The 23654-nt window shown below is 50.7% G+C and overlaps 1 long non-coding RNA gene across 4 annotated transcripts in view; it reads right to left on the bottom strand.

The window, feature by feature from the left end:
- Positions 1–660: 660 nt before the first annotated feature.
- The window catches only part of LOC131758097 (uncharacterized), a 43454-nt gene continuing 20460 nt past the window's right edge, over positions 661–23654 (bottom strand). For 2 of the 4 annotated variants that reach the window (XR_010839596.1, XR_010839600.1), the window contains exons 4-6: positions 16921–17168; positions 16328–16454; positions 13393–15099 (exon numbers count right to left, since the gene is read on the bottom strand). This is a non-coding gene — a long non-coding RNA (uncharacterized lncRNA). Of the gene's footprint in view, positions 1015–7698; positions 8281–13392; positions 15100–16327; positions 16455–16920; positions 17169–23654 lie in introns of those variants that run through there. The other 2 variants (XR_010839599.1, XR_010839597.1) reach the window with 2 other exon arrangements.

Here is a 23654-nt window from a genome sequence, read left to right as displayed (position 1 = left end):
CTGTTCATGTGCTTATTTGCCATCCATATCTATCATTTGATGCATTATCAGTTCAGATCTTTTGCTCTTTTTTGACTGGGCTATTTTCTTACTATTTACTTTTAAGAGTTCCCTATATTTCAGGATACAAACCCTTTACAGGAATGTGTTTTGCAAATATTTGCTCTCATATTTTGGCTTGTCTTTTCATTTTCTTAACAGTACCTTTTGATGAGCAGACATTTTAATGTAATGAAGTTTAGGGTTTTGGGGGGTTTGTTTTGTTTTGTTTGTGGTATGTGGGCCTCTCACTGCTGTGGCCTCTCCCGCCGCGGAGCACAGGCTCCGGACGCACAGGCTCAGTGGCCATGGCTCACGGGCCCAGCCGCTCCGCGGCACGTGGGGTCTTCCCGGACCGGGGCACAAACCCGTGTCCCCTGCATCGGCAGGCGGACTCTCAACCACTGCGCCAGCAGGGAAGCCCCAAGTTTAGTTTTTTCTTGTATGATTTGTGGTTTCTGTGTCCTGAGAAATCTTGGCCTAACTCAAGGTTTTCTGTTGTATTTTCTTCCAGAAGTTTTATAGCTTAGTTTTACATTTTAGTTTTATGATCCATTTCAAATTGATATTTGTGTATAATGTGAGGTAACAGGGGGTTTTTTTGTCTTTGTACATAAATGTCCACTTATTCTACCACCATTTATTAAAAAGACTCTTTCCTCTTTTGAATTGCCTTGGCACCTTTGTCAAAAATTAGTTGACCATATACAGGTTTCCCCCACTGAAAGTAGAGCATTCCTGTGAAACCTTTCATAAGCCAAAGTGGCATAAAGTGAAACAGCAGTTATGTTAGGACATATCTTGCTAACATGTACAAAATAAATCGAGGTAAAGTGCAGATGTTCACAGACACAGTTCACAGCTCTGGTGGCTTGATGCTGAGTGTAGTTTCCAAGGAAGGAGCTTGGCAGTGCCACTCTCACTGCTCGGGGTGCACGCTGCCTCTATAACGGCTCAGCTCCCTGCAAAACACTCCTTTTAAAAGGAGTAATAAGAGTAGACATCCTTGCTTTAGTCCATCTTAAAGAGAAGACATTTAGTCCTAACCATTAAGGATGATGATAGCTATTGGTTTTTCTTTATCAAGTTGAGAAAGTCCCCTTCTGTTGACTTGCTGAGAGTTTTTTGTTTTGTTTTGTTTTTTAAATTTATTTTTGGCTGCATTGGGTCCTCGTTGCTGCGCTGGGCTTTCTCTAGTTGCTGTGAGCAGGGGCTGCCCTTCATTGCAGTGCATGGGCTTCTCATTGCAGTGGCTTCTCTTGTTGTGGAGCACAGGCTCTAGGCGCACAGGCTTCTGTAGTTGTGGCACACGGGCTCAGTAGTTGTGGCTTGCGGGCTCTAGAGCGCAGGCTCAGTAGTTGTGACACATGGGCTTAGTTGATCCGCGGCATGTGGGATCTTCCAGGGCCAGGGCTCAAACCCATGTCCCCTGCATTGGCAGGCGGATTCGTAACCATTGCACCACCAGGGAAGTCTGAGAGTTATTATATGTTGAATATTGCCAAATGCTTTTTCTTTGTCTATGGAGATGAGATATACATGACTTTCCTTTATTGGCCTATTGATATGTTGAAATATATTGATTGCTTTTCGAATGTTGAGCCAACTTTGCATTTCTGGGATAAACCCTACTTGGTAATGATCCTTTTTATATATTACTGGATTCAATTTTTAAAATTATGTCTGTGTTCATGAGTGATGTTGATATGTAGTTTTGTTTTCTGATAATATTGTTGTCTGGGTTTGGTTTCAGAGTAATGGAGGCCTCATAAAATGAGTTGGGAAGTATACTCTCATCTATTTTCTGGAAGAGCATGTGTAGGCTTCTTATTATTTCTTCCTTAAACGTTGGTGGAATTCTCCAGAGAAGCTATCTCAGCCTGGAATTTTCTTTCTTTTTAACTGTGAACTTACTTTTTTGATACATACGTAGAGCTATTCAGGTTATCTGTTTCTTCTTGAGTGAGCTTTGGTAGTTTGTCACTTTCAAGGAGTGTGTCCATTTTACCAAACTATCATTTACTGGTATAAATTTATTCATATTTCCTATTGTTCACTTAATGTCTGAGGATCTGTATAGAGTTGTCTCCTCTTTCATTCCAGTTGGTCTGTATCTTCTCTCTCTTGATCTGATTGGCTAGTGATTTATTTTTCTTTAGAGAATCAGCTGTTGGTTTCATAGATTTTTTTTTAACATAATTTATTTTACCTCTTACTATTACTCCTTTCCTTTTGCTTGTTTTGGGTTTAATTTGCTCCCACCTCTCCACCCCCCAGTTTCTTAAAGTAGCTTATTAGGTTATTAATTGGAGATCTTTCTTTGTCTAGTCATTTGAAGCTATGAGTTTCCCTCTAAATGCTGCTTTATCTACATCCCATAAATTTGGTATATTGGTAAATTTGGTACTTTTGCATTTATTTAAAATATTTTCTAATTTTCTTTGTGATTTCTTCTTTGATATGTAAGTTATTTAGAAGTGCATTGTTTCATTTCAAAATATTTGGAAATTTCCAAAATGTTTTCTGTTGTTGATTTCTAATTTAATTCCATGTGGCCAAAGAACATATTTTATATGATTTCAGTCCTTTTTAATTTATTGAGACTTGTTTTAGATCCCAGAATAGTCTCTCTTAGTAGATGTTCCACGTTCACTTAAAGAGAATGTGTTATCTGTTCTTGGTGGGTAGAATGTTTTTGTAAATGTCAAGCAGGTCAAGTTGGTTGATAGTAGTATTAAAGTATTCTATATCCTCACTGATTTTATGTATGCCCTGTCAATTACCAACAAAGGAGTGTTAAAGTCTTCAACTAAATTCTGAGTTTGTCTATTTTGAATCCTTTTTTTTGGTCGATTTTTGAATTATGTATTTTGAAGCTCTATTATTGGGTGTCTACATTTATGATTGTTATGTCTTGATGGATTGACCTCTTTTTTATTATGTAATGTATCTCTTCATTCCTAAGTTTTATTCCTTGTCCTAAAGTCTGTTTCATCTTGTATTAATACTGCCACTTAAGCTTTCTTTTGATTAAAGTTTACAGGGTATATCTTATTCCATGTTTTTACTTTTAACCTGTCCATGTCTTTATATCTAAAGTGGGTTTCTTATTGATAGCATATAGTCGGATTTTTTTTAAAAAAATCATTTGCTCTTAATGGGAGTGTTTAGACAATTTACATTTAATGTAATTGTTGGTAGATATGCATTTAACTCTATACTCTTGCTGTTTTCTCTTTGTTGCATCTGTTCTTTGGATGATTTTTCCTCTTTTTTACTGCCTTCTTTTGGAATTCTCCTATTGACTTATTCTTTTGTTTTTACTCTTTTTGGTTTACTTAGTGTTTGTGCTAGAGTTCATAATACATGTCTTTAATGTGTCACAGTCTACCTTCAAATATATTATACCACTTCATGTACAGTATAAAAACATTACAGCAGCATATTTCATGTCCTCCCTAGTGTCTTTAGAATAGATTTTTGCCTGGGCTGTGGAGGAGAGAAGGATTCCTGGGAAGGAGGTGGGTTTTCACATCTGTTCCCCCAGAGCAGCCTATCACTCCTGCATGCATGTGCCGCCAAGGGTGGTTCTCTCCATCCTCCTGGTCTGTACTGTTGGAGGCCCAACCCAGAAAAGAGCTTGCAAGTGAGTGTGAGTTCTCCTTTTCTGGTCCTCTCTGCTGTCAAAATTGACACACTAGCCCACACTTGGCCTTTAAAAACTTGTTAAAATTTTAGTTCATTTCTTCTTCCTTATCTCCAATGGCACTCACCTTTTTCTTCCATGATCAGCATAATATGACATGCTCAGTGCATCCCTTTCTCTGCTTGGATGGGTTCATTACCCTTTGGAATTCAGTTTATTTGGTTCCTTTGTAATAGCTCTGAGATGGGCCCAAGGAAAGTTATGATTTTTTAATATTATTCAGTTTTTCTTCCATTGTTAATGTATTTCTACATATTAAGAATGGTGAGGACTTCCCTGGTGGTGCAGTGGTTGAGAATCTGCCTGCTAATGCAGGGGACACGGGTTCGAGCCCTGGTCTGGGAAGGTCCCACATGCCACGGAGCAACTGGGCCCGTGAGCCACAACTACTGAGCCTGCGTGTCTGGAGCCTGTGCTCCGCAACAAGAGAGGCCGCGATAGTGAGAGGCCTGCGTACAGCGATGAAGAGTGGCCCCCGCTTGCCACAACTAAAGAAAGCCCTCGCATAGAAACAAAGACCCAACACAGCCAAAAATAAATAAATAAATAAAATTTTAAAAAAATTTTTTAAAAAGAATGGTGAACCTAGAAAATATATTTTTTAAATGCCTTTTATCGTGATTTGTTGCTAACTTCATATTGATCTTGTATCCAGGAGTCTTTTTTAAAAAATATTTATTTACTTGGTTGCACTGGGTCTTTGTTGCAGCAGGCGGGCTCCTTAGTTGTTGCCTGTGAACTCTTAGTTGCGGCACGCATGTGGGATCTAGTTCCCTGACCAGGGATCAAACTTGGGCCCCGTGCATTGGGAGCACAGAGTCTTAACCACTGCACCACCAGGGAGGTCCCCAGGAGTCTTTTAGAATAAGTTATTCTGTCTTGAAAAGATTTCACATTTTTTCTCTCCAGCCTTAGAACAAGATTATTTGATACTGGTATTGAGACATGACAGTTGTACCAATCTGGTGACAGATTGATTTTTTTATTTAATTTATTTTTATTTTAGTAAAATATATATAACATAATATTTACTATATTAACCATTTTTAAGTGTACATTTCAGTGGCATTAAGTATATTCATGTGTTGTGCAAACATCACCAATATCTCTAGAAATTTTTCATTATCCCAAATTGAAATTCTGTCCCCATTAAACAGTAACTCTCTTACCCTCTGCCCCAGCCTCTGGTAATCACTATTCTACCTTTCTATCTCTATGAATTTGACTCCTCTGTATACTTCATATAATTGGAATCATGCAATATTTGTTCTGTTTCTGGTTTATTTCAGTTAGCATAATGTCTTCAAGGTTTACCCATGTTTAGCATATGTCAGAATTTCATTCCTTTTTAAAGCTGAATCTTACTCCATTGTATATCTGTGTATACCACATTTTGTTTATCCATTCATCTTTTGATGGACATTTGGGTTGTTTCTACATCTTGGCTGTTGTGAACAATGCTATAAACATGGGTGTGCAAATATCTCTTCAAGACCCTACTTTGCAACTCTTTGGGTTATATACTCCGAAGTGGAATAGCTGGATCTATTTTTCATTTTTTGAGGAACATCTGTACTGTTTTCTACAGTGCTACCAGAATGCAATGTACAAGAGTTCCAGTTTCTCTCCATTGCCTGTTATATATATTTATGAAACAGCCATCCCAATTTGTGTGAAGTGGTATCTCACTGTGGTTTTGATTTGTATTTCCCTAATGACTAGTGATGTTGAGCATCTTTTCACATGCCTGTTAGCTACTTGTATGTCTTTGGAGAAATGTCTAGTCAAGTCCTTTGCCCATTTTTTTAACTGGGTGGTTTGGTTTTTTGTTGTTGAGTTGTAGACGTTCTTTATATATTCTGGGTATCAATCCTTTAACAGATAAATGGTTTGCAAATATTTTCTCCAATTCTTTGGGTTGGACATAGTGATTTTTTGAAGGCTTTTGCTTTGTTAAACCTGTGGCATAAACAAGATTGCTGAACCTTTTAAAACAGTAAGTGCAGAGGGGATAGAGAACAGATAACACTCTCCACATCCACCACTGGGCTTCAGGATTATATTGAGAACTAGCTTTAGAGTCCAAGGTCTGATGAGGACAGATCTGTCACAGCCAGCTGGTGATTATACTTTGAGCTGTGCATGCAGTAAGCCTCTCCTCTGTGGTCTCAAAGGCCTTTATTTGGCTACTTCTCCAGAGTCTTCTGTCTGCCTTCTTTCTGTTTGTTTTAAAGGCCCTTTTCTCAGCGATCTGTGAGGAGACTGAGGGGTTTCTGCCTGTATCGTCCCCCCACAGTGACTGTCAGGAACTCCTCAGAGTTGAGCCGAATAAGGCAACCAGCAGTAGCCTGGAGCCTCAGTTAATTGTCTCTGGGGACAGCTGCCTGTCCCCAGAAACCTTTTGCCATGAACTGGCTGTGAAAGGGGAACAGAATCTTCCCTGGAACAGATTCGTTTAGCTCTTTAATATAATTAAATCCCTTAAGGAATTAAAACGTCTGTGGCCAACACTGTCTTTATGTTCCATTTATTAATATCCTGTGAATACTATTTCTGCCTAAGGGATTGTATACCTGTGTAGCATCTTGGGGAAGTCATTGTATTACACAACAAAGCACTGAGTACATACACAGACAGGCAGTCCACGGGGATCACAGAAAATTAAAGTGAAGATTTTTGTTTCTTCTGGCCCCAAAATGGGTGTACCACAAAATCTTGGTAATGCTTTCTGGCTTCACGTACTAACTGCCAGCATCTGAACAGGCTGCCTCCCTCTTTTCTCAGTTTCCCTGTCTTTCCAAGACGGCCCGACCCGCCTACCCTGCCCCCAGTGTGTAGGGCACACAGGTGCTGCCACCAACTGTGAGGTTAACAAAGACGCAGCTCTTCTGGGCTGACTTGTATTTCTTATCTGTGAAATGGGAGGTTTGGACCAGATGAACTGATCTCTCAGATGTTTTGTGACAGAATTCCTTCCCTCCTGGGCAGTTCGTTCATGCTGGGAGCAGACATATTTCCTCCTGGTATCCCTACTACGAAGATCTCCATCCTGGCCAGAAAGAGCCCCAAATGCTGGAGACAAACTTAAAGGAAGAAGGAGTGGCTAAAGCCAAGCTCCAGACTAACAACAGTCCCCGGAGCGGGAGTGGCCACTGCTGGTGGAGGCCTGCTGCCAGGTCAGGGCAGCATGACTGGGGTCAGAGCCACCAGACGGCGTCCCTGCGGCTGCCCCGGGGGTTGCTGACGCACGGAAATTTCTCAGGCTCAGAGCCTCAGAGCCCAGGGAGTCCGCAGCTCTCTAATTCCACTCCCTTTTAACAAGTTTTTTTTAAGAAAAAGGAAACGGCGCACCTACATAAAAGCACGTAATCATTTGCAGCAGAACCAAAACTAGATTTGGAGCTACCCAGTCATTTTACTTGGAAACTGTTTTTTAATACTCTTGGTTTCTCCAGTCATTTTGCGAGAGGCCTTGGTATGTATGCTTCGGTGGGACTGTACTATTTTATTTCACCTGTAAATGTAGACCCATGACACTCCCCCCACCCCCCCTTTTTTTGGATAGTTTTTTGGGTGGCTTTTATGGAAGAATTTTCTTCTATCCAGCAGGTTTTATCGTTAAAGCCAGCTCTCGTGGAGCCATACTGCTAACCAAAGTAACGACAAGACTTGCCTCCGTAAAATGAGGGTTTGGAGGAGGAGGAGGAAAGCAAAACCCTCGAATCTGTTTCTACACTTGGGCTGACAAATGCTTCTGGAGAGAAAGTCTCCTGCTCCCTCTCGAGGGTGTTGGTCCAGGTCACGTGGCCTCAGGGCCCCTTCACTTCTTCGCACGACCCGCCCTCCCTCCCCTACAGCAACAATTACCGCCCTGCCGCTGCCCCTCGACCCCCAACTCCAGCAAGTGAGCTCGCTTCCTGCCAACAAGTGAGAAAGAAGCCCTTTCATCGCCACTGTGCATCACCTCACGTTGCTGCCTTGCTGCCCACCGATCCCATTCCACCCCCTGTCCCCCGGGGCCTCCCTGCATCATTTAGGTTCTCTTCTGGCCCGGCCGCCTTTCTCTTCCCATGTAGACATGCTCACATTCCATCTCAAAAGGAAAAAGGCTCATGTCCCCTGAGCCCTATGAGCTTTTGCCCCGTCTCCCTTCCATCACAGGCACAAGCTACTGAGGAAGAAGTCCCAGGCTCCTCGTGTCTACAACGCCTGGCTAGCTTCTGCCCCCACCAGAGTCACCAACAATCTCAGTGGTGAACCACTGACACTTCTGCAACCCGGACTGCTTGGCAACGTTGACCCTGTTTACTACTTCCTTCTTGAAATCCTCTGCTCCACTGGCCTCCAGCGTCCTCTCTAGACTTCCTTCGGAGCCTCTGGGCACTTTCATCCTCGCCTTAGCCTCCGCTTCCTCCCGTCTCCTGAAGGCCAGTGTTCCCAGGATTCTGGCCGCAGCCCTCCTTCCCCACACGCCAGGGGAGGCACCCAAAAAACAGGAGCTCCTCCTGCAGGGCTTTCTTAGGTTTAATGAGGGCCTGTGTGTAGTAAACAATGTGAGCAGTTTAGAGAATGGGAGGGAGGCTCCCGATTCAGTCTTTGGACCCCGCAGAGAGGCCGTGGCGGCACAGGGACACTGGAAGCCTGTATGCGAGATGTGGACTCACGGCTGTGCTCTCAGCTCGCAGCCTGTTCTCCAGTGACTGACCAAAGCTAGTGCTGCCCCTCTGCTCTGGACGGCCTGCTCCCCTCTAGCTCCCACCAGCTCCTGGCTTCACCGCCGAAGTGGAGTAGGAGTAGGGGTTCCCTAAAAGGAGTGTCCTCTCCACAGAGCAGACCGTGGAGCAGACTTGGGACACTGGGAGAGGAGAGCGGTGCTGGGGTACCGGCGGGGAGGGCCGGGCAGGAGGAGGCTGGCACGGAGAGCAGGCTGTCAGAGTCTCACTCCTCTACCTGACCCTTGTCACTAGGTGCTGTCTTCAGGTCAGGGGAGATCACCAGGCTGCCCAAATGCCAGGGCTCAGAGGCAGTTTGCACCAGGGGCCCTGTTGCATTAACAGTTCCTTGAACAGATGCTCCTCGAGCACCTATTATCCCGGCACCGGACGCCGGTGATACTGGACCATCGAGCCCAGCAAGGGCCCTGCTGTCAGACAGCTGACATCCTGTCGGGCAGAGACAGACCAAGGCAAGGAAGCAAGGCAACAAGATAATGTCAGATAATGAAAGAGCGACAAAGTAAGTAGAAGAAGGTGATGGGATACTGAGGCTGGGGCCACTAATCTAGCTTGGGTGGGGGAGGAGTCAAGAAGGCTTCTCTGAGGGGATATTTTGTCTGAGGCCTGAGTGGTAAGTTAGCCCATGCAGACAGAGGGGTGTTAACCCAGTGTGTGACATGATCTGGTTTATATTTTGAAAAGATTACTCTGGTTGCCATATCGAGAGTGGGGAAGCCAGAGCAGAGGCTGGCCGACCAGTTAGGAGGCAGTGGTCCAGGTGAGGCGCTGGTGGCTTGAACTGTGGGGTGGTGCGGTGGAGACGGGAGGGTTGAGTTCAGGATAGGTTTTGGAGTCAGAGCTGGCAGGTGACAGGACCTGTTCTGAGTGGCAGTTTGCAGAGGACCGCGGGGCCACGATTCATAGCGAGGGCCACCCCACCGGATGTGCTGGGGCCCTGAGCAGTGTTATCAAGTCCTATGGGAGTCACAGCTGCAGACCACAGTACCCACCCCTTTTGAAAACTAATTAATTTAAAATTAATTAATTTATGGCTGTGTTGCTGCGCACGGGCTTTCTGTAGCTGCCGCGAGTGGGGGCCGCTCTCCGTTGCGGTGCACGGGCTTCTCACTGCGGTGGCTTGTTGCGGAGCACGGGCTCTAGGCGCACCGGCTTCAGTAGTTGTGGCTCGCGGGCTTCAGTAGTTGTGGCACACAGGCTCAGTAGTTGTGGCTTGTGGGTTCTAGAGCGCAGGCTCAGTAGTTGTGGCACACAGGTTTACTTGCTCCACGGCATGTGGGATCTTCCCGGACCAGGGCTCGAACCTGCGTCCCCTGCATTGGCAGGCGGATTCTTAACCACTGCGCCGCCAGGGAAGCCCCACCCTTTAAACTGAGTAGGTTTGGGGTCTTGGTCATGTGGGAGGAGGAGGGGGGAGGAGGGTTGAGGGACAAACTTAGAAACAATGGGCCTGCAACTCCTGCTCAAGGGGGTTAAGGGAGGTGCCGCAGTTACACGGTGCTATCCAGGTACCTTCTGGATTCTTCTGTGGACGTGTCGGAAACCTTCCCCAAATCTGCCCTCTTCCTCAATCCCCCATGTCAGCAAACTGTGTCCTCTTTAGAGTCTCCCCTCATCAGCCCCCAAGTCCTCTTGGTTCCCACGCCAACGCTCTCCTCCCAGGGCCGGCACCTGTTCTCCCTCCACTCTTCTCCCGGCCTCCCCATCCACCCATCCATTCTCTGCAGCCAGAGAGCTTTCCAAAAGGCAGATCTAATCATGTCCCTCAGCTTAAAACCCTTTGGATCCCCAGAGGATTCTAGATAAAAGCCAAACTATGAAAGCCCGCTAATTACAAAGCCCAGCAGCATCGGCTCCACCTCCCCACTCCTCCCCACTTGCCTCCAGGACACGCCCCCAGAATTCATCCCAGTTACCCTGCAGGGCCTTTCCTCTGGGGACACTTCTACTTCCCCTGGCCAACTCCTGGTGACCTTCAGGACTCTGGAACTCCCTCTGCTGCCCCTGTCCTTGCATAGCCTCCTACCATAGCCCAGACACTGGGACCAAATCGGCTCTTACCCCCCACCCCCTGCAGACTGGAACCGAGAATCCTAGAGCACCTTTCATCTGTGTGTCTCACGCTTCCAGCACGGCATCGGGGACCCGCCACGGGATGAAGGTCATCCCTTCCCAGGAGGGCAGGAGCCAGGATGGCAATAAGAGAAGAGAGCAAGTCTTTTCAGAAGACTAGACAGACTTGGGACGTCGTGATGGGTTTGTTGGGTGACACTGGGTGGCATGGCTGAAGGGGAGTAGCGCCCAGCAGGAGCCACCTGGCAGAGCTCACTGCCACCAGCACTCCAGTGCACACGCAGTCACTGGTCCCCAGCCTGTGCCCACAAGCTGTTTTATGAGCATGAATTTGGGCGGGCGGGGGGTGGGGGTGTTGGCGGACGAATGGCAGAGGTGGTCCCTCCATCCCCTCAAGCCAGGTTTCCACGCAGCGGCCCAGCCTGCCCTGTGCTCCTGGATCCCCTTCCCACCTACGAGGCCTCTGGGATCGCCCTGGTGGCGCCTGGCGGTGGGGAGGGGAGAAGACCCGCGGGTTAGTCGGTGTGTCCACTCTGGTAGGTCTCCTTGTGAGTCGGGGCTGCAGCCAGGGAAGCAGACAGGATCAAGCTCGGCAAGCTTGCTCGCTTGGGGCCCTGAGGCCTCCCCTAGCCGGGCGCTTCCTGCCCCAGGGCCACGCTCTCCCTGCCTGGCTCACCTCCTGCTCCTCTCCCCACACCCACCCCAGGCTCTCCCCAGCATCCCATCGCTCTTCCTGGATTTTCTGAGCTTCACGGCATGAGGGTTGGGTGGGGAGTAGGTTCAATCCCATGAGAGGCAAGGGGTCCCTGCAGAGTGAGGGAGGATGGTTACAGAAGCCAGTAAAAAAGGAAGTGGAGGGAAAGGCCAGGGGGAGACCGTCCCTGAGTGGAAGCTACCATCTGAAGTTCAAGTGCACCTGACGGAAGAAGAATAATGGCTAATGCTGAGTGTTCATTTGCTTCTTAGCAACTATGGTGCTAAGTGCTTTAAGCATGCGCTCATCTACTATCCCCAGTTTACAGGGGTGAACACTGAGCCTAAAGAGGTGAAGTAATTTTCCCAGTATAGACAGCAAATACTCGGCAGAGCTGAGATTCAAATGCAGCTGAATGTAATTAAGAAACTCCAGAGGCAGACACTGCCTGGGGTCAAACCCCAGCTCCGACCACTCGCTCTGTGGAAACGTGGGCAAGTTACTTAAGTCTCTGTACTTCTGTTCCCTCATTTGTAAGATAGTGATTAGAACCTAGCTCAGGTCCCCACTGAGGAGTGGAGTTAATACCTGAAAAGTGCTTGGCAAAGGACCTGGCACGTGATAAGTAATCCACAAATGTGGTTATTACGATTCTTAGTCATTATCAGGCTGCAGCCCTGGAAGTGGCCAGCTACTGTTCTGCTTGGCTAAGTGGACCTTAGCTTAGTCACCCTAGTCCAGACACAGAGGGAGACGCCCTGCTAGATTTGCCTTCTTCCTGGAGCCAGAAAATAACACATGTGTGTTCTTCTTATCCAGTCACTTGTTGGGAGACTGAGTGGATGTCACTAGATCCTCAGCCCCGGGACCGAGACCTCCCACACTCCTGGCGGGCTCTAGTATTGCTGTCAGGACCAGTGTTACTGATTTTCCCTTTTGCTTCAGGCTCCAGTACAGTTCAGACCGTACTGAGCCTGTCTTTATTTAAAAATTTGATATTTTGTTCATGATGGATCTTTTGCATGAATTTTTTAAAATATTACTTTAGGGGCTTCCCTGGTGGCGCAGTGGTTGAGAATCTGCCTGCCAATGCAGGGGACACGGGTTCGAGCCCCGGTCTGGGAAGATCCCACATGCCGCGGAGCAACTAAGCCCGTGAGCCACAACTACTGAGCCTGCGCGTCTGGAGCCTGTGCTCCGCAACAAGAGAGGCCACGATAGTGAGAGGCCCGCACAACACCGCGATGAAGAGTGGCCCCCGCTTGCCACAACTAGAGAAAGCCCTCGCACAGAAACGAAGACCCAGCACAGCCATAAATAAATAAATAAATAAATATTTAAATTGAGGTATACTTGACGTACTATTAAAAAAATAAATAAATAAAATATTACTTAAAAATGTCTATCTTGATAACTGACTTTATTGGCAACCCCTTAGATTCTGAGCCTGAGGCAAGTGCCTCACTCACCCTCATCCCAGCCCTGGCCCAAAGGACTGACTGAGTGCCTCACAGTATGGCAGCTGGCTCCCCTGGAGCCAGTGACCCGAGAGTGAGCAAGGAAGAAGCTGCAATACTTCTTAAAGCATAACCTTGGAAGACACTTCATCACTTCTGCAATATCCTATTCATCACACAGGTCAGCCCTATTCAATATAGGAGGGACTGCATAGGTACATGAATACCAGGAGACAAGAATCATGGGACCGTCTTGGAGGCTGGCTGCCATACCAGGTCTCCTGCCCAGAGTCTCAGTGGTTGGGAGAAGCCTCCACAGACTGGAACCAAGTCCTCCCTTCTTCACCACATTTCCCTCTCTTAGACCCTGAGCGGTATTGACCAGGCTGGGCTATTGGGGCCTGTGTAGGATCCTACTCGCTGGTCCAGGGAGAAGCACCTGACCCAATCAGCCTTCCCCCAGAGTTTCTTTTTTTTTTTTTTTTTCGGTATGTGGGCCTCTCACTGCTGTGGCCTCTCCTGTCGTGGAGCACAGGCTCCAGACGTGCACGCTCAGCGGCCATGGCTCACGGGCCCAGCCGCTCCGCGGCACGTGGGATCCTCCCAGACCGGGGCACGAACCCACGTCCCCTGCATCGGCAGGCGGACTCTCAACCACTGCGCCACCAGGGAAGCCCCCCCAGAGTTTCTTAATTTGGGAGAGTGAGTTGACCCCCTGGTGGAAGATGTGACCTGTGGGTAATTATGTCCAGCTGGATGGAAAAATTAGCCATGAGAATCAAGAGAATTCATCCCAGGCCTCAGCTCCCACTGTCCATGAGGCCAAATGACATCCTTGCTCTACCTTGTCCATTGTCTGGGTTTTAGAACCAATAATAAATTCCGGCTTCCTCCCAAGTGTATTTGAGTCAGGTTTCTGTCACTTCATCACCTCTTTGTTGGTGGCCTTCTGTGGAAGATGATGCTAGGGGGTTGCTTCTCAGAGTCTGGCCAACGCCACCTGCATCCAAATCACGTAGGGCTCTTGTCGAAAATGTCGGTGCCTGGGCCCCATGACAGACTCTCGGGGGTGGGTCCAGGAATCTGCAGTCTTCACACTGAAGCTTGGGGCCCTGCAGTAAGGCAGCAGCCGCTTTCTAGCTGTCCTCTGCCCGGGCCTGCAGCTCCTGGTGGCTGGTGCTGACGCGGACTGAGATGCTCAAGATGCGGAGGGCCCATCAGGGGGATGTGGGTTCACAGCGTAGGACCAAGTGGGGTGAGGAGCTGTGGGCATCCAGGCGGAGCTGGGGCCAGAGGCTGAGGTAGGAGGGAGCACTACCCAGGTAGGAGGGGAGAAGCTTCTGACTGCACCTCGTTCTCGACGGGTGGTCTCGACAAGTCATGTCAACACACAGCCTGCTCCCCCCACCCCGCCCAGTTAAAAGAGGAGGCTGGCCCTATGATGGCAAAGGTCCCGTCTAGCTACAAAACTCAAGGCCCTGGGAGATGGGTGGTTTCCTTGGCAGAGGCTTGTCCTCAGGATTGCTTCCTGAGAGGTGGGCACCTGCAGGCACCCTCCCTGGCCGAGTGCTGATCTCTGCTGTTTGCTTTTTCACTTCGCTCCTCCCCAGGGGCTAAGGCTCCCTCTGGGAAGCAGATGCCAAGGAGCCTGGGCACTTCTGGGCTTAGCCTTGTTTCCATAGCACCCAGCCACCCTGCCAGGAAAATGTGGGTTTCTCCTGGTTGACGCCCAGAGGACCTTGACCTCCTCCATTTCCTGCCACACTGCTGGACTGCACAGAGCATGAAGTAGTGGGACATGCAGTAAACTGGGATTTGCAGGTCCCGAACTCAGCCTTTCATTCAGGCCAGTCCTTCTGGAAGTTTGGGCTCCAGCAACAGGGAACTTGTTAGAAATGCCAATTATCAGACCCAACTCTAGACCCACTAAATTCTAGGGGTGGGGCCCAGCCATCTGTGTTTTAATAAATCCCTAGGTGTTTCTGATACACATGAAAGTTTGAGAACCACTGCTTTCTCCGTGTGCCTTGGACCCTGCCAGTGTCAGCACTGAATGTCTTGAGTCCCAGAAACCTTTCAGTTCCCAGCAAACCAGGATGGTTGGTCACCCCAGCTTCAGGCCTTGTGTTTCATTTTCTGTTGCTGTGAAACAACACCGCCCCCAAAATAGAGTGACCCGAAACAATATTATTTTGTTAATGAATCTGCAACTTGGGCAGGGCCAGCCCATCTCTGCTCCACTCTGTGTTAGCTGAGCAGCTCAACGTCTGGGGTTTGCGCGTCATCAGAAGGTCTGGCTCCTGGGACTTCCCTGGCGGTCCAGTGGTTAAGACTCCGTGCTTCCACTGCAAGGGGGCATAGGTTCGATCCCCGGTCGGGGAACTAAGATCCCACATGCTGCACGGCGCAGCCATAGGAGGAAAAGAAAAAACAAAAAAGTGAAAAGGTCTGGCTCCTGCGCTGAGACTGGAATAGTGAGGCCCTTGGCATCTCTGGCTACACATGGTCCCTCCAGCCTGGTGGCTTCAGGGTAGATGGCCCTTTACCTGCCGATCAGGGTCCCAGGGGGCATGTCCCAAAAGAGAGAACACAAATGGGAAGTCTGTTGGGCTTCCCTGGTGGCGCAGTGGTTAAGAATCCTCCTGCCAATGCAGGGGACACGGGTTCGAGCCCTGGTCCGGGAAGATCCCACATGCCGCGGAGCAACTAAGCCCGTGCGCCACAACTACTGAGCCTGCACTCTACAGCCCGCGAGCCACAACTACTGAAGCCCACGTGCCACAACTACGGAAGCCCACGCACCTAGAGCCCATGGTCCACGGCAAGAGAAGCCACCGCAATGAGAAGCCTGCGCACCGCAACGAAGAGTAGCCCCCTCTCGCCGCAGCTAGAGAAAGCCCGCGCGCAGCAACAGAGACCCAACTCAACCAAAAAAGAAATTTTAAAAATTAAAAAAAAAAAACGAATGGGAAGTCTGTCATCAGAGAACATCACTTCCGAAGCAGTCACAGGCTCCCCAGATTCCAGGGGAGGAAACAGACCCCACGCTCCACGGAGGGTGTGACGTCACCCCCGTGTGGGGGGAGATGCTCATCCACAGTCAGGAAACCCACTTAGCCACACCTCGTCTCCTGCCCCAGCACAGAAAGGGAAGGGAAGGAACTCTGATCAGCCAGAGTCCATTCTTCCTCCCTGCTTCCTTCTGACCCTACATCGCGCACCTACAGTATGCTGGGAACCGGGCCAGAGGCTAACGTTTCTCTGCAAATTCATTTACAATTTAAAGAGTCAGGCCTGAGCTCCAGTCCTGGGAGCCTGGGGCAGCTTCAGATGCTGGGAGTGGAGCAGCCTGGACACTGCTAGGGCGACTGAGCAGCAGGGTGGGCTCGGAACTTAGGGACAGTGAGGGGGTGGGAGAGAGAAGAGGGAGGGAAGGAAGGAGGGAGAGAGATTCTGCTATTGCTGCTGCTTTGAAGCTTTTCTCGACAAATGGCGAATTATCCCACGCGCATGAGGGCTTTAGGTGTTTCAAAGCACCGTCCCTCACATCATCCTATTTGATTCCAAATGGACCATTAGAGCAGTGCCATAACAAATTGCAATTTGTCCAGTGTCTATTTCCTACCTGACGGTGAGCTCCTTCGTGGGGCAGGACTGTCTACAGCCATCTCGAACCTTCAGTGGCCAGCAGAGAGAATCCTTGTGCCATCCAATCCCATATTTTCTCCAGGAGCTGGGTTCCTCTGCAGGTACTAGCAATATGGAACACGGGGCTGTATTACTGGAACTCCCGCCCCGCCCCGCCCCAGGCCACTGCAAGCGCTTTCTGAACTTGTATGAATGAGAAGAAAGCAGCCCCTCCCCTGGGCTGTCACGGCCAGTCTCACAGCCTGAATTTCAGCCCCTGTATTGGCCAGAGCCCCCGGGCAGGGCTTAAGCTGTGGAACCATTCACGGCTGCCCCGCTCCCCACCGCGCGACCTCCAAGGTGTTTAAGTGAGGCAGCTGGTGCCTTAGGAGAATCTTCACCTGTCTTCTAGGGACGAAGGGGTCAGACGCTGGAACCACTTCCCCTGCAGCAATTGGGGCTTCCGAAGCCCAGGCCTCGTCTTACTGGCTTTGGCGCCATCTAGTGGACATGTCTCTCCCCCCCCCCCCCCCCCCCCCCGCCCCGGCCCACAGACCTTTCTGTAGCCCAGAAGCAAAACCAGCGACCTACCTGGCCGCACGGGTGCCTCTGGACTTTTTTGAGTCCCAAATCCACAGGCCAGACGCTCTCCCACGTGGCTTAGCGTGCAGTGGGGTGCCTGCTGGATGCCAAGTCAACACTTCTTCCCCTGAGATGGGCAGGGATCCACACGGAGAGTCTCCCCTTCAAATCCCAGCCCTGCACTCAAACGTGTGCACAAAAGTGCTCATAACTAGAGCAGAATGAAACAGCCCAAATGTCCATCGAGACGGTGAACACTGTAGGAAAAAGAAATATGAGGGGCGGAGGGAAAGATTAGCAGCTGGCAAGAAAGTGGCATCCTGTCAATCAAGGCTCACCTTCCCCTGTTCCAGAAACTGCCTCATGGAGAGAAAAGTAAAATAGGAAGAAAACTAACTTTTTTTTCAAAATAGAAAGGGGAGGGAATTCACCAGCGGTCCAGTGGTTAGGACTCGGCACTTTCACTGCCATGGGCCAGGGTTCAATCCCTGCTCGGGGAATTAAGATCCCATAAGCCACGTGGTGCAGACCAAAAAAAAAAAAAAAACCAAAAACAAAACAAGTAAAATAGGAAGGGAAAATATTTTGAATGAGACTTAGCACAAGTAAGAGACTATGCCTGCAATGGGAAATGCTGAAATGAGAAACCAATCAGGTGCTCCTTTCATCCAGCAGCCATCAGGAATTTACTGTTGCAGCTGCAGTAATGGGAAGTTCACAGATTTGTAATTTCCTTCTTAGGGAGTGATAGAAAAACCGAATGAGAATGCTCATAACTCTCTCAATCATAACTTCCCACTTTCATCTCCTTCTCCCTTTCTAGCTTCCCATCCAATTGTTTTTAATGTTTAGAAGAAAAGGTAACCACCTTTCGAAGACATCAATGCAGGTACACTCGGGGTTAGACAAGTGTGCTGCAAGCTGGCGAGTGGTCCAGCAGGTGCTGGAGGGCGTTCTCAAATGCTTTTGGAAAAGCCAATGAACCCCTTTGATCAAGACCTTGTTTGTTTTTGCTTTGGTTTTTGGTTTGGGTTTTAACCCCACCTCGTGGCTTCTGGGACCTCAGTTTCCTGACCAGGGATGGAACCCAGGCCATGACAGTGAAAGCGCTGAATCCTAACCATTAGACCACCAGGGAACTCCCGATCAAGACTTTGTTTTAATTTGAAAACAAAAATACTGATATTTCATCCTCCCAACTCACGGGGATTTTATGGGGATTCAACCTGAGAGGGATTGAAGCATTTTCAAAGGTGGGGGAATTCCCTGGCAGGCCAGTGGTTAGGACTCTTCGCTCTCACTGCTGAGGGCCCGGGTCCCGTGGTCCACGGGTTCGATCCCTGGTTGGGGAACTAAAATTCCATAAGCTGCATGGTGCAGCCAAAAACAAAATAAAAAAAACATTTTCAAAGGTGGGACAGAACTGCAAGAAACAAATGACCCAAACAGGGAAGGGGGAAAGTCACTCCTTTCAGAACGTGTCATCCTAGGATGGCTGTTAAGGGGGTAGAATTATAAAAAGCATCAATTATAAAAAGCTGTTAAGGGGCATGGGTCTGGATCTCCTGGTGACTCTCAGTGGCATCTTAAGCAAGGCACTTTCAATTCACTGGCTATGTTTTCTGTAACTTTCAATAAAATCATCTGGTTATAATAGAAAAAAAAAAAAGATGGTGAACACTGATTCTATGGAATGTTATGTAGTGGCTAAAAGGAGTATTGCAGGACTGTAAACATCTTCAACAAGCATATCACAGATCAACATATACAGCACAATTCCAGCTACTAAAAGAGACCAACCCAAACCTGACCTATGGTTTACACATCAGTTTGAAGATGTAAAGGAGGACTGGTCAGGACACACGGCCTGGTGAGGGGGGGGGATGGGGAAGTGTGAAGGAGGCCTTTCGTTTTACAAACCTTTACTGTACATCTTTTTCCGTTTTTAAGAGGTAAACAAAGAAACAAACAGAAACCTTCTGTTGCCAGTATCGGAGTCCCTGCTGCTCTTGCAAAAGGAACAGCCGTGACCTGATCCAGCTCCCAGCCTCCACCTCCCTGGGCCACCAGGCTCCCCAGTGGCTCTGCCCCCCTCCCATCAGCATGTCCTTCTCAGCCTCACACCTGGCAATTGAAACCGCTCTCTGGCTGTGGCTGCCAGACCCTCCCCACGACATCATCCCCAGCCAGGGGGCAACTTCAGAAGCTTATGTGGTCCGGCTGCTCCTGTTGAAGACCCTTCACAGCTCTCAGTAGCGAACACTTGGTGGGCTGTCAGCGTCCACACGGCCTTCCCATTGGGGGCAATCTGCACTGTGCAGGGCCTTTCCTCCCACTTCAGAGGCTGAAGGGCTCCAGCTCTCACCTCCCCCTCTGCTGGGCAGCTGGGGGTGCAGAGCACAGAGCAAGCTTGGGCTGTGGGCGCTCCCCCAGGAGCAGAGCCTATGGCTGAGTAACAGCAGCAGGGGCTGAGTCCAGCAGTGCTGCGGCCCAGTGGTGGCGTCGGCTAACTAGGCTCCCTTGGTCCCTCTTTGTTTTCCGAGCCCCGGTCCGCTGACTCCCAGGCAGCTCCTCGAGCTCCTAGTTCCCTCCCAGTAACTCCTTTGGGGAGTCCCTTTCAAGTGTCACAGGTACCTAACTGTGTGAGGGACCCTGATAAGTGTGATAAACTCTGGTCCATGCAGCTGTTGCAGCAAGAAGTTGCATCAGGACCCAGATGTTTAGAGTCAGCAAATGTGCCACTCTAAAGGCAGTTTCTACAATCACAGGAGATGACTTTTCTGGGTTTTCAAGGTATATATGGGGACATGAAGGGCTTGGTGAGCTCCCACTTGGGCCTTTCCTGGCTTGGCAGGGCCTCACCTGGAAAGGCCGACCATGGCCACCACCACTGAGCACCCCTCAGGGAGGAGGAGCTCGAGAGACCAGCAGCCGCATTGGGCAAACATTTGCTGGTGACTGGGTACTGCCAAGGCAACTGTCACTTTTACAAGCAATAAGCTCCAGCAGAGGGGCCACTTCCCAGGTGCCCTCATCACCCTCTGAGACCCTCTGCCAGCCCTCAAACCCTCCTCAAACTCATTCCTGCCCGGCCAACCTTCTCCAACCCAGACACCACCTGGAGCCCCTCTCCTCCAGGCGGCTCCTGACTGCCCTGAAAAGCCCCTGGGCTGCCAGGCTCCAAACAGTCCCCTCAGATCTTTTCAGTCCTCTCTGCTCAGCCGGAGTTCACGCAGCTCAAGTCCCACTTCCATCCTGCAGCAGACACTTAGACAATTATTTATTGAGCCCCTACCATGTGCCAGGTCCTGGAGCGTGCCTAACTCGTCCCCCATCTCCCCCCGCTCTGAATCTTCCAGCAGCGCCCGGCTTCTGCACCACCTTCCGCAGCTCCCGGGAGAGCCCTGTCTATCCAGCTTCTGTCCCCGGACTGGAAGGCAAGGCCCAACCGCTGCACTCGCTGAATCCTCCCCTCTCCTGCCGGGGCTGCAGCCGCCCCTCAAGTAAGTGCTTGTCTTCTCAAGGAAGCACCTAGAAGCTGGAACCAAATCCCCAGAAGCAGCAGCAGATCTTCTCCCAGTTCTGATTTCACAGTCCAGGAAGCCGCGCCGCTGACTGGGCTCTGCAAATAAAGGCGATTTTTAAAAACCAGAGGGTGCTGGGCATTTAGCCAGCAAACTGCCTCCCGCACAGCGACTGGGACGGCCCTTCCCCGCCTCCGGGCCTGGACTCCCCAGGGACAGGGCGCGGGGGCAGGAAGGGTGCGGCTCCCACATCTGCGGGAGGCTCATGCTGGCCCCGCAGACCTGGGTTCGGGTCCTGGCCGTGCCGTGTGACGAGCAATCAGTCACCTCCCCTCCTAGAGAAGGTTTTCTCGGCGGCCGAGACAGGCGATCACATTCCCCGGCTTTTCTCTCTCACCCGTGAGGGCCGAGGCGGGGAAAGCGGCGGGCACCCGGCGGGCGGAGTCGCAGGGGAGGCGGGGTGGGGCTCGGCGGTGGACAAAGGGCGGCTGACGCGGCGGGCCAGCCTAGCAGGCTGGGCCCTGGCCGGGCTGGGGGAGTGTCCTTCTCGCCCCCCGCCCTGCCCGGTGGCCCCGCGGCCGCGCCCCTCAGTGGGTGGCCCGAGCGGAACTGCGCGCCGCCACGACAATAGCCACCATTTCCGCTTGGCGCGGCTTCCCCTGGCTTCTCCCCACGGGTCCCGAGCGCCTGGGCGCCTCTCTCTCGTTTTATAGACCGGGGGTCCCTGTCGATTTCATTGATTTTACAGAAGTTCGGTTTTACCCCAAACGTGCTTCCTTTTTGTGGAAAAGGGGAAGCGGGCGCGAGGCCCGGACGCTGCTTCATGCGGGGGGATCCTCGGCCGCTGTCGCCCCCGCCCGGCGGCGGCGGCGGCGCGGGGGACCAGCGCTCCCGCTTCCGCCCGCAGCGGCCACCAGAGGGCGCGCGGCGCCGTCCCCTGGTCCTCCCGCGCCCCGGCCGCCGAGACCCGGCCGAGCGCGCGACCCAGGCTCGGGCCGGCGGACTCCTAGGTCCGCGGCGGGCGGGCCACCCCGCTCCTGCGCAGGGCAGCGGGGACGTGCTGGCGGAGGCCGACCGGCCTGGTCCGGCGGGGAAGGGCCTGGAGGGGATGTGTGCCTTGGGGGATAATCGCGCAGACCCTGTCCCGGCCCGAACCTCCTGAGGCCACCCGAGAACCAAGCTCGGTCGCCGTGTGACCTCGGGGCATGTGTTGGCCCTCCTGGGAACTCGGTTTTCCGCCTGTGGACAGAGAATGAGCACTGCCTCTCTGCGTGCTGGGCGCGGTTGCGAGGCACCCCGAGGCCACCCGGGAGGGGCCCGGCGGGTGGGCTTTCCCAGAGCGGCACGGACGAAGTGGTACAAACTGCCTCGTTATTGTATTTAAAATCGAAAGTGCGTGAGAGTGGGAGCCAGGTCCTCTCATTCCCAGGTGCACCTACCCCCGGGCGCTGTGATGTTGTCGCTACTCACTACCAGCCTGGGCAGTCGCGAGCAGCCCTTCCTTTGAGCACACTCCGTAAAGGGAAATCTGGCATCAGCTTAACAAAGGGATTCCTCCCCTTACAAAATCACTTGCAGTGGGATTTCTCTCAATGAATAAGTTGTAGGAAAGTGTCCCTTGTAAATAGAACATCTATAACAGCTCAGGGGACTTGAAAATCAATCCTTTTATAAAATAAATACTTCCCTGGTAATAACAGATACAGGGCCAAGGGCGGGCATGTGATGGGGGAGCTGACTCAGGGCTCAACTGATAGGTGACCTGACCTGCTGCTTAGGGTCAGTTCTTTCCCACTCGCTCTGTAGCCGGGATTCTGCCTCCCCTGGTCTGGGGATACTAAAGCTGGGCCCCTTCCTGCCTCAGTTTCCCCTCCTGACCCCACCTCCTCCCCCCTCACCCCCAGGACAGATTATCTGGCTGCTCCATGTGCCACTGCGGGAAGAGACCTAGAGACCACACAGGGAGCAGCTTCACTGGCCAGTCAACCCCTGTGTGCTGACCAGGGCCTCCCACCCTGCCTGGGTGCTCCTCCTGGGGACACTGGCTTGGGGACACCCACGCATTCCCTACTCCCACCCACAGAACTCCTGAACTCAGTGGGGGCATCTGGATGCTGGTGGATGGAGGAGATGGCATCTTGGGCTCCAGGACTTCGTGTGAAGTGTGGACCATCTCTTGGTCCACCAGCCCCAGGCCACCCTGCTGCAAGGAAAGACCCAGCCACCCAGCGTTGGGCAAGGAGGTGACACAAGCCTTCTTCTTCCCTGGGCCATTTGGTGCTGGGCAGAGACCAACCATTAGCAGATAGCACTGCTCACTCGCTGCTTTTAAATCCTCTGACCTTGTGAATTTTTCGTCAAGTCCAAAGAGCCAGGCGAACACACAAGCGCTCACCTCCCTTGGCTGAGGAGAGGCAGAGCCAATGAATGTCAGGGTTTCCCATTTAGGGAAACCACCCACCACCCCAGCAGCGCTGGGCCTCCCTGGCCAGAGGGCAAGGGCCAAGCCTGGGAAGCCTGTGGGGAGGGGCACACGACCTGGGGCCTCAGGGAGGAACCACCCGACTGCCTTCACCACGGTGGCCCCCTCCCCTCCCCTGCAACTGGTGTGGGCTTAGAGCCTATTCAGCAGCGATGGGCTCAATCCTCTGGGCAGCATGTGCAGAAGGCACTTCAGGAAGCAGATTTCAGTCATTGTTTTCTATTTATTCTTCACTTATTTGCTCTACACACAGTTCCTGACACCTTTTTTTAAAAAAAATTATTATTTTTAACATCTTTATTGTTGACACCTATTTTGAATCAGGCTCTCCAGTAGAGGTGGGGGTGGAGACCTAAAACATATTTCTTTTTAAAAAAAAATTATTTATTTATTTTTGGCGGCGTTGGGTCTTTGTTGCTGTGCATGGGCTTTCTCTAGTTGCGGTGAGCGGGGGCTACCCTTTGTTGCAGTGCGCGGATTTATTGCAGTGGCTTCTATTTTTGTGGATCGTGGGCTCTAGGCGCGCAGGCTTCAGTAGTTGTGGCACGTGGGCTCAGTAGTTGTGGTTCACAGGCTTAGTTGCTCCGCGGCATGTGGGATCTTCCCAGACCAGGGCTCAAACCCGTGTCCCCTGCATTGGCAGGCAGATTCTTAACCACTGCGCCACCAGGAAAGTCCAAACATATTTCTTAAAATATGTATTATTTATTTATTTTCCTTATTTTTTTGGCTTTGCC

This window comes from Kogia breviceps, chromosome 1 (genome assembly GCF_026419965.1).
Source record: "Kogia breviceps isolate mKogBre1 chromosome 1, mKogBre1 haplotype 1, whole genome shotgun sequence".
NCBI lineage: Eukaryota > Metazoa > Chordata > Mammalia > Artiodactyla > Physeteridae > Kogia > Kogia breviceps.
Note: the sequence above shows the minus strand (reverse complement) of the source record. Positions and strands in the feature narration are given on the sequence as shown.